Raw genomic sequence first — 10,053 nt, 5'->3', positions numbered from 1 at the left:
TGACACCCAGATGCTCCTCCAACTCACCAAAGACCCAGCCATTGCCAGATCAAAACTTCAAGAAGGCATGAGATCCGTAGAGGAATGGCTGAACATCAGCCACCTGAGGCTGGACTTGGACAGGACAGAGGTCATCATCTGAGGATTGTCCCCTTACAGCTGGCTCCACTCCTTGTGTCCCACTGGTCTGTGCACCGCACTAGCACCCAGTGGCCACGCACGCAAGCTGGTGTTCATCATGGACCCATCGCTGACAATTACCATGCAACTCACCACCATCTGTACCTCATGCTGCAACACCCCCCACATGCTGCAAATGACCCACAGATGGATCCACTCCAAGGCAAGACAGACCTTCCCCCTGGTCCACGACACCAGCCGGCTCAACTACAGCACCGGCCTCTACGGAGAACAACAGCAAAACTGCAGGAGAAGTTGTCCACATCCTGGGTGCATCCGCACACCTCATCTGCAACATCCCCCACCCCAGCCCCATCACCGTCCACCTGAGATAGGTACAATGGCTCACTGTGTGCTGCAGGATCACCTTCAGACTCCTCAACCACACTCAGGAGGCAGTCCACAACCCCAGACCCAACACCGACCTTGGATGTCTGTCATCCAACACCCCGTTGGCCCAAATCCATGCAGCCCACCTTGCCCTGGCCACCATTCATCACATCCACATAAAAACTGCATGCAGGAGATAGTTCTCCCACCTCACAAAACAGACCTGGGACTCCCTCCCCGGGCACATCAACATGACCCATGACCTCTACACCTTCATGATACTCTACCAAATTGGTCTGTCTGAGCAGTATTGCAAGCACCCCCTCAGCATCTTGAGGCCATCACGTGTGAGTATTGGGCTCCATGTCTGTATTTAGTGATACATTGTGACCCATGTGTGTCCTCGACCGGACGCAGATCCAAGTGTGGGGATGGCTGGAGTTTGTTCCACACTCAGGCATACTTCGACATATCCCCACACGTATGTTGTGTAATCATGCTAAATGACTGCAACATATAATTTCATGTCCTAATTTTTTATTTATAGCTCTGGGGTGTGATTTGTGCACAGGAAAAGGTGCTATGCAGGAACAATAGAATCCAAAGTTCACAGGGGGAGATGGGATCCTTGGCATTTGAAGTCATCAGAGTCCAGACCACAGTCTTTGGCATCATTGGTCAGACTGTGACCAGCAAGTCTATGTGGCAGAGAATGTCAGTCAATGAGGTGATGCTGTCGCACATGAAGGCCAGGTGCCAGCCCAGGTGACCTGGGAGATGTGGATAGGCCGCTGCCTCTCATGGTCTTTTCCGTGGACGACCCACCTTCCTCGCGGGACCCTCAGATGCAGGCCTTGACGATGCTTGGGACGCACCGTCGGACGAATTCTCCTCCTCCTTCCTCCCTGTGGCTGGTGGTGGTCTGCGCCTGGTGGCACAGGGAGGGTTGCCCATGTTGTCGGCGATCCGACAGAGTGAATGGCTTATGTCCCTTTGCACCGCCAGGAGCTCAGCCAGTCTTGCCTCCATCCGTCCTTGGTGTTCTTGTTGACTGGCGTGTTGCTCGGCCTGCTGGTTCTTGATCTCTCTGAGGGTCACCACAACCTGGCTGAACTCCCTGGTGTCACGCCGGTATGCCTCCATGATGTTGTGGATGTGTGACATACCGGTCCCTTCAGCTGGCTGGTCAGGTTCTCGCCTCCGCCGTCCTCCACTCCCACCACCCCTGCCCACACGATCCTGGCCTGCTGTTGTGGGCACATTGGGTCGACGGGACCCCTGAGGGATGGCAGTGTCGGTGTTGTCTGCCTCCTCCTGTCTGCCCGCCGCACCTTGTCCCTCCTGCTCAGACTGGCTCAGTTGTTCACTGCGGGCAGGGCTACTCGGTGTCTCCTGGGATGTGGCAGGAATGGGGGTGGTGGTTGGCACAGATGTTCCTGAACCAGGTTCTGCAGGGGCTTGGACACCAGAGGGTCCAGGTCGGTCGGGGTCATCCGCGGAGTGTTGAGAGGCGTCGCTGTCGGTGGGATCAGGGTCCTCCCGAGCCTGTGACTGTGATTCTTCCCCCCCATTGTTGGGGGGATATTCCTCACGTTGCCCTGTGTGTGAGAGACAGACAATGTTAATGCTGTTTCATGCAACATGCATGTTTCACACACATTCAAGTTGGCACTGTTCCTCCAGGTAGTTGTATGTGCCTAGCATTCTCCTCAATGTTCACTTGTGGATGGGTATGTTGCGAGGGACAGATTGATATGTTCTCCTGAGTCTTTGACATGTCGATTTGTGGCTTGGATGCTTCTTCGGATATGTATTGGTCTTGTTGTGTTGCATGTCCATTGTGACAGTGGGTAAATTCATTGCCTGTCCTGGTGGTGTCTGCTTGTGTAAGGGGTGTGTGTTACAGGGCCTGCTGGTGGGTGTAGTGTGATTTGGCAGTGGGGCTCCCAGATGATGTAGCTGTCCCCCCATGGAGCATGCTGCCATGACAGTGAGTGTGAGTTCCTGTCCTAGATATCTGACCTTGTTGTCTTGGTGTTTGTGTTGGCACTGGTCACAGGAGGGCCTTGTGCTGCCTACACCCAGGCCGAGTGTGAGCTATCCTGTCAGTACTTTCCCAATCCCTGTGCATTGCGCATGGTGCATGGGTATGTAGCTGGGCCAAATGGGATGAGGGCAATTGTGTCTGATTTGGAGTTCAACAATGTGTTTTGTGCCACCCACCCTCCCAGCATACCGGCATCCAATCTTGGGTTGGTGCTTCATGTAGCATGGGACGTAGCATGGCCTTGCTTTGTCAATGGGGCATACACATGTTATTGACATTAGCATAGTTTTTGAGTGTGGTTCTGGCCGGTGATGGCTTGGGGGTAGTTGGGTGCATTTGGTGTAGTTGGGGTGTGGATGGCATTACCCCCATGTTACGTAAGTTGTTTGTGTACTCACCAGGCTCTGCAACTCCTTGGAGTCCATGTACTCCCACCGGCGGAAGCATGGCCATCACCTTCTCCTCCCAGGGATGGTAATGTACTGGTCTGCGGGGCGCACCACCTCCAGTGATGTTGCTCTGGGCATAGTCCTCATTCATTTTGCGCTTGACCGCCCTCCGCAGATCGTACCACCTGGCTTGGCATTCATTCCTGGTCCTTCTGATGGGTGCAACAGCATTCACCCTATCGACGATCCTCTGCCACAGGCGTGATTTTTCAGCTATGCTGGTCTGTCTGACCAATGTTCCAAACAGCTGTGGCTCGACTCTGATGACTTCATTGACAAGGATCTCCAGCTCCTCCCTTGTGAACTTTGGATTCTTGTCTGTGGGCATGGTGTGGGGTGAGGGTGTGGATGGTTGTGGGTGTGTGGGTCTGAATGTGACGGTGTGGATGTGAATGTGTAGAGGGGGTATGTGTGAAGGAGGTTGTGTGAAGGTGTATATGGTAAGGTGGATGGGTGCAGTTGGTGTGTGCTCTGTAGCTGCAGTGACTATTGCAAAGGCTCATGGTTTGTGTGTGTGTGCCCTTTTTATTGGTCCATTTGTGGGTGTGGCTCCGTTTGAATTTTTGGTGGATGTGTCATAAGAGGTGGTTGTGAGTTTGCCCCTCTGTTTGCCTGTTTGGATGTGTCCAGGTGAGTCCTTTCCATTTTTTGTGCAGTGTAGACGTGTTTTGTGGTGTTGTGCGAGTCGAATAGGCCCTCCTTGTGCTGTTTTCCAGTGTCCGTGGTTCAGTACGGTACAGGGGTACGAGTCTTACAGACACACGGCCCCATGCGTTGTGTATGTACGGGGCATAGGCTGTCATTGCTATGTACGGTGCGTACACCGCCATCGCTATGTACGGTGCGTACACCGCCATCGCTATGTACGGTGCGTACACCGCCATCGCTTATGTACGGTGCGTACACCGACATTGCTATGTACGGTGCGTACACCGCCATCGCTTATGCACGGTGCGTACACCGACATTGCTACTGTACAGTGCGTACGCAGACATTGCATTTGTACAAGTCATTCCCCATGTACGGGACGGACGTTTTCCGTACAAATCGTAAATCGGTAAGCCGGTCCGGATCGTACTTGTACGCTCGGACTGTGTTTTTACGATTCCTATGGAAAAGTGTCCGGGTGCCGTCTCGTAAAACTTTTCCCGCTACGATTCGTACGGATCGGGCCAATCCGTATGTAGTTTTTCCCGTACGAATCGTACTTCACGGGTCGGACGTGACTTGTACGATTCGTACGGAAAAGAATACGGATATGAGTCGTACGGGAAAAAAAAATACAGGATCGGAATCGGCCCCTTAATATGAGCAGTTCAACAATTCTTAAACTAAGCGGAGGACCTAAAATGACAAAGGTTAGAAGGTCATACCCACATACCTGCAAATGCTTGCCTTGCTTGGATGTCTGATTAAGAATTAGGATAGAGAATACTTACTATAAAATCTTAGTTCCAGGTATAAAACCAACACAGCTTTTCAGTTTAAATGATAAATATTTTTTATTTCATTGTGGTTATTAGTGGGCAAATTAATATAATTTTCCTTTTCATAACAATACATCAGATGGTTTTAAAAATGATATCTAGATCCCCTTTGAGATGTGGGTACTTATATATATATATATATTACCTACTGGCGGTCGCCAGTAGGTAGATATAGTTATGACCTATTTTCCATAGGAAATCCGCAACATTATATTATATAGCAAATCTCCACACTATAGTAAAACAAGGTACCACTACTCAATATGGGTTGCTGTGTAGTCTATTTATTCATATATGCTGCCGAACCAATGGAGTTTGGCTATTGGCTAGGTCACAATGTCCGATGTCCTCTTTTTTCCCTTCTACACCACTCGTATTAAAAGACACAGACAGCAGACTATGGTTATCTCATCAGACCAATTACATACATGATACATCTACAACTACATTTGGGAATTGACATTTAATTTGTGTCTAAATGAAAAGTATGACAAAGAATCTCCATCATTAAATTATTATCATTCAATAGAGTAATAATATTTCTAAAATCAAGCAAAAAGTATTGTAAAATGTCTAACTACAGTCTTGCCCTAGTGGGCTTGTGAACATTTTTACAAAATTGATTATGGGAGTTTATCTTCTAACGGTACTTCTGTCCCAGTGTCAAATAATATTTAATAAGTCCAATACAATATTCCAACTCACAAATTAATGTGATCCATTTGCCTTCCACAAATCAAAATCATCACACATTTTGAATTCCTCCTATAACAAAAACGTTCAAGATTAAAAACAATTAAAACTAGGAATTAACATTGCAGGTAATCCTAATTTGTTTGAAACAACTAAAGGAATAGAGAGAGAGGCTACACTTATCAATGAGGGGATACAAATTATCTATTAGAGGTGTACATAAAGCTACTCATTCAAGTTCATACCATTTAGTGCCATTGTTCCAAATGTTATAATGTACCTAGAGTCTAGCCTTCAGAGAGCCTTTTCTCAATCACCTCCTCTCACATTAAAGGCAGAACGATAGCTAACTGAATATTTCAGTTTGGCGTGATCTCCTTCATATATACATATGGTGGAAATGGCGAGCCACTGGATAAATACATTTTCTATTTTTTATTGACCTGGTGTGTTGGAGTATAAGTTTATGTGCTGCAAGGATAAGGATGCCTATGTATTTTTTTAAGGGTAAGGGCAACTTGAATGTAAACCACATAATCTATTTTACAGTTGCAAGAACCTTTGATTGTCATTTTAACTTTCTGAAATAAAGTACTGAAATGTTTAATGTTCTTTCCTTGTCTGCACACCTTGTATTTAGAACATTATGTACAAACCTTAGTCTTTTGCAAACACATATTTGGACACAAGAGATAGATTAACATTAACTAGTATATCTATCATGGATATGGGTACCTAAATGTAATCAAAAGCCTGTGCGGGATTATGCCACCTATAGTGGAATCATGTCTCAAGAGGTGCCAGTGTTTATTCACAAGTCTTTTGATACATGTTTGTTGTGATAAATATGTGTGTATTACTTTCCAAATCTTTCTTCAAATTCCCCTTTTGTTTGAAGAGAATCTTCTCCCTTGACGTGCCTGCATCTTTTAGTTGAGGCTGTTTGATGAATAACCTCTACTTTTAAATCTAGTGAGCATCTCTTTAGAGGCAACTTTATATCCTTTGCATGTACTGCAGTTTTCTTTTCACCACAGCAGATCCCCGTAGGGGATACTGACCACCAAGGCTCATAAATGAAAACTGATTGTGTGTGGTGTACTATTAAATGCTGTAGACTACCTACATGTTAGTAACTGGCACTCTATCCTGTATGTTGACTTAAATATCCAGATAGATTATCTCTGCATCATTGACAATACTAATGAACTGCAAGTTCAAATTGTTGTTAATACATGTTATGAATTCACCACCCTCATCTTTAGATCCTTCACCTGGTATGCAAAAGGTTGTCAATATAGTGCACCCACATTATGACATGCTTGAACCATATTTCCATCTGATCATTATATATGTAGTGCTATTAGGAAAGATATATTGATCATTGAATCCATCTTGTGTAACTGACTCCATTTTCTGTACTGACCCCATCTTGTGTAACTGACTCCATTTTCTGTTATCTCATGCAGTTGCAGGGTGGGGAGGGGCTGTTTTCGCTCTTCACTCCTCACCATGCAGAGTAAGCTGTAACATGTTGTGTGGGATAAGCGCTTTCAGGGCCGAGATTGTTGTTGCCAGAGAAAATGTGCGGCACGTACAGCTCAGTCTCTGGGCCAAAATACAGGGGCCTGGCCAGCTTCTGTCTCGACCTTGACACAGACCAGTAAGTTCAGCTCGGTTTTTCGTAATAGAAGAAAAGGGGCGAGGTTTCTAGAACCCTCTCCTCGGTTTGAGTAAAATGTATTAAAAGGTGGGAAATCTTGGCACCCAGACGGGAGCTTGCTGTGGAAGAGATGTGTTGCCGCAGGGAACTTTGAGGGACCTGATCGAGCCTTCTGCCTGGCTGTCAAGAGCTCCTCCAGCCAAGTTAGCAAGAATTTTGAGTGAACAATCAGTGATCTTTTACTTACTTTTTGTATATAATCAAATCAAAACAAGCTTTATTCGATTTTTTGGCATGAAAAATCATAAAAGCGAACAATTAAAAAAAAACCTCATCTCACATATTTAAAAAAAAAAAAAATACAATTCATAACAGAAATGCAAATTTTCCAATATATCAGAATTTTAGATCCATCTTGAAATTTCAGTTAAATTTATCGAAATGGTTTTTCTGAGTTTCACTGTACTTTTTAAGAAGGAAGCAATTGCATTTGAAAAAACATTAATTTTCTAAAAATTGCATAAAAAACGCTGGTCTACATTGTAACCATCCCCCTAATCTTAAAATCGAAAGGATCCATCTCCTTCTTTGCCTTTTATGAAATTTGCTAAATAAAACCACATGAATTGTTGATTGCTGGGACTGTTTATCACATGGACAGCTGCATAGCCTATTCAACCAGCTATTTGTTTCTAGGAAGCTTATCAGGCGATGGAAAATCCCAAATCGAAAACGGGTCAGTACAAATCTATCGTGACCACTTAAAGTGTACTTGATATATGGATGTATTGTATAAGTGGTTAATGTCAATTGGTGCGATTGTACCGACGGTTTAATTGCTTCAAGAGTGAGTCTATTTGCCTAAAGGTGTGTCATATAAATTCTTTTAAACTCTTTCCTGGAAAGAGTAGGTATGGAATCTGGAGAGTCATAGTACTCAGGGTGACCGAGATTGTACATCATTTTTTTAATATATTTTAACCAGGGGATCTCTGTACCCTGGTCCAACTTCATACTGTCGCTAATAATCTCACAATTAAAACCTGTTTTAGGGGAAGTCCAAATCCTGTGTCACAAAGGAGCAGGTTGAACTTAAATGACATCAGATATATACGGAATACTCAATTCAGAGTGGCAGTTATAAGTGGAAGTGCTACAAGGGACCGCCAGAAGAAATTTAAAAAAAGGCATTTTCAACCTGCTGAATAGGTTGAATATCTCGGAAACCCCACACACCAGAACCATAAATAGCTGTACTGACATATTTCACCTGGTAAATTAGCAGGAGCATTGCTGGTGGCCTTCTGCCCAATTTCCTTGTGAAATTGGCCAATGCTGCCGTTGCTTTCATAAAAAGTAAGCTCCTGTTTATGAATGCCTGATACCATGTCCCCTTATCATCGAGTAAAATGCCTAAGTAGGGAAATACCTTGGTCACTTCCACCTTGTTATTGCCAATAAACGTACTCCTACTTTTTGAGCTACCCTCCCGCACTTCGTTCTAAAACTTTTTGATGCATTAAGTCTCAGGCCTAACTTGTCCATGTATTCGGTATAGCTGATAAGTGCCTTCTGGAAACCCGGTTGTGTGCGGGCCATCAGCACTGCATCGTCCGCGTACAGAAGGGTGGCAATAGGGCGGTTATTTATTCGTGGCGTATTCTGGCACTTCTCCACCATTGCTTGTTCCAATCCATTTCTGTACAATGTAAACAAAAATGGTGCCAGGACACAGCCCTGTCTAACCCCCTTTTCCACACTGAACGGTGCAGTGCGTTCTTCCTTGGTCTGGTTGTCACACAACTATATAGCTGCCTCGAAAACTGGATCAATCCAACCTCCAACCCAATGTCCGTTGAAACGTCCCATAGTTTATCGTGTATTACACAGTCAAATGCGGCTGTACGATCAATAAATGCGAGATAAAGTCTACCTTTTTTGGCCAGCGTATAGTTCCCTAACAAAATGTTTAGATTAAGGCCTTCCTCAGCTGTGCCTAAACCCTGTCTAAAACCAAATTGTACATCTGATAGGAAGTTTTTATCTTCTTCCCAATCCTGGAGCCGATTTAGGACAATCCGCCCTGCTACCTTTACCAAGGAATCCAATAAGGATATTGGACGGTAACAAGCTAGATTCTGTTGGTCGCCCTTTTTGAATACGGGTACTATTATCGAATTGGACCAGGTCTGAATGAATCCTTTCAAGCAACAGGCATACACTACTTGCGTTAGTAAAGGGCCCAACAGGGGCACATTTGATTTCAAAAGGTCTATTGGCATGCCGTCTGGGCTGGGAGCCTTGCCGCCCTACTTGCATTAATTGCGATAATAACTTCATCTATAGTAAAATAGAGATCGATGGGAGATTGTCTATGGGAGACAATTCCCAATTGTCTAGAGTGAGTATACAATGCTAACATCGCCCGAGGACTGATTATAAACTTTAGAGAAGAAATCCACCTATTGACTTTCATCAATAGCGATCTCTATGGTTGGTTTGTTTTGTTCTACAAAAAAAGGAGCATTAACCGCTTGCCAGAATGCTGCACTATCTTTATTCAATGAAGCTTCATGTAGTTTAGCCCAGACATTATTTTTTAGTTCCCTTTTACGTGATTTTAGTGCCTGGTTGTATACCCTTCTACACTCCTTAATTTCATCTCTATCACATCCTGATTGGTGGAGGGCATGCTTTAATTTGGCATATGCTTTAATGCATTTTGTATCAAACCATCCCTGGCGATGGGTTTGCGCACCTTTGATCTCAACACTCAAAGCATTTTGTTTGTCACTTGTAATGTAAGCATAGGCTTCAAGGATATTGGCGTGAAGACTTGTCTCGTCCAAACAGATTAAAAATGAATTGTAGCACTTGGTCACAATTTTCTTAAGACACTCTATCGGTTCGATCATAGACCACCGCAACGAATAGCCATTTGTTCTGCCCAAAGCTATGTTCTGGGCCTAAGGTACTTGGCTGCATTGAGTATTTCGCATAATATTGGGGAGACTTAGGCGCACGCTTAAAAGGAAATGGTCACTCAAAGCGTTTTTGTGAGTTTTATAATTTATAAGACGTGATGCATATCGATTCGTTAAAATTATATAGTCAATGCTAGAATTCAAACCTCTCCCATTGAATGTCTGATCAAAATGGACTGGAGGAGAACACAAACTATTGGCGAAGCCCATATCAAATGAA

The sequence above is a fragment of the Triturus cristatus genome, chromosome 2_1 (assembly GCF_964204655.1).
Source record: "Triturus cristatus chromosome 2_1, aTriCri1.1, whole genome shotgun sequence".
Taxonomy (NCBI): Eukaryota; Metazoa; Chordata; class Amphibia; order Caudata; family Salamandridae; genus Triturus; species Triturus cristatus.
This window is presented reverse-complemented; position numbering follows the sequence as displayed.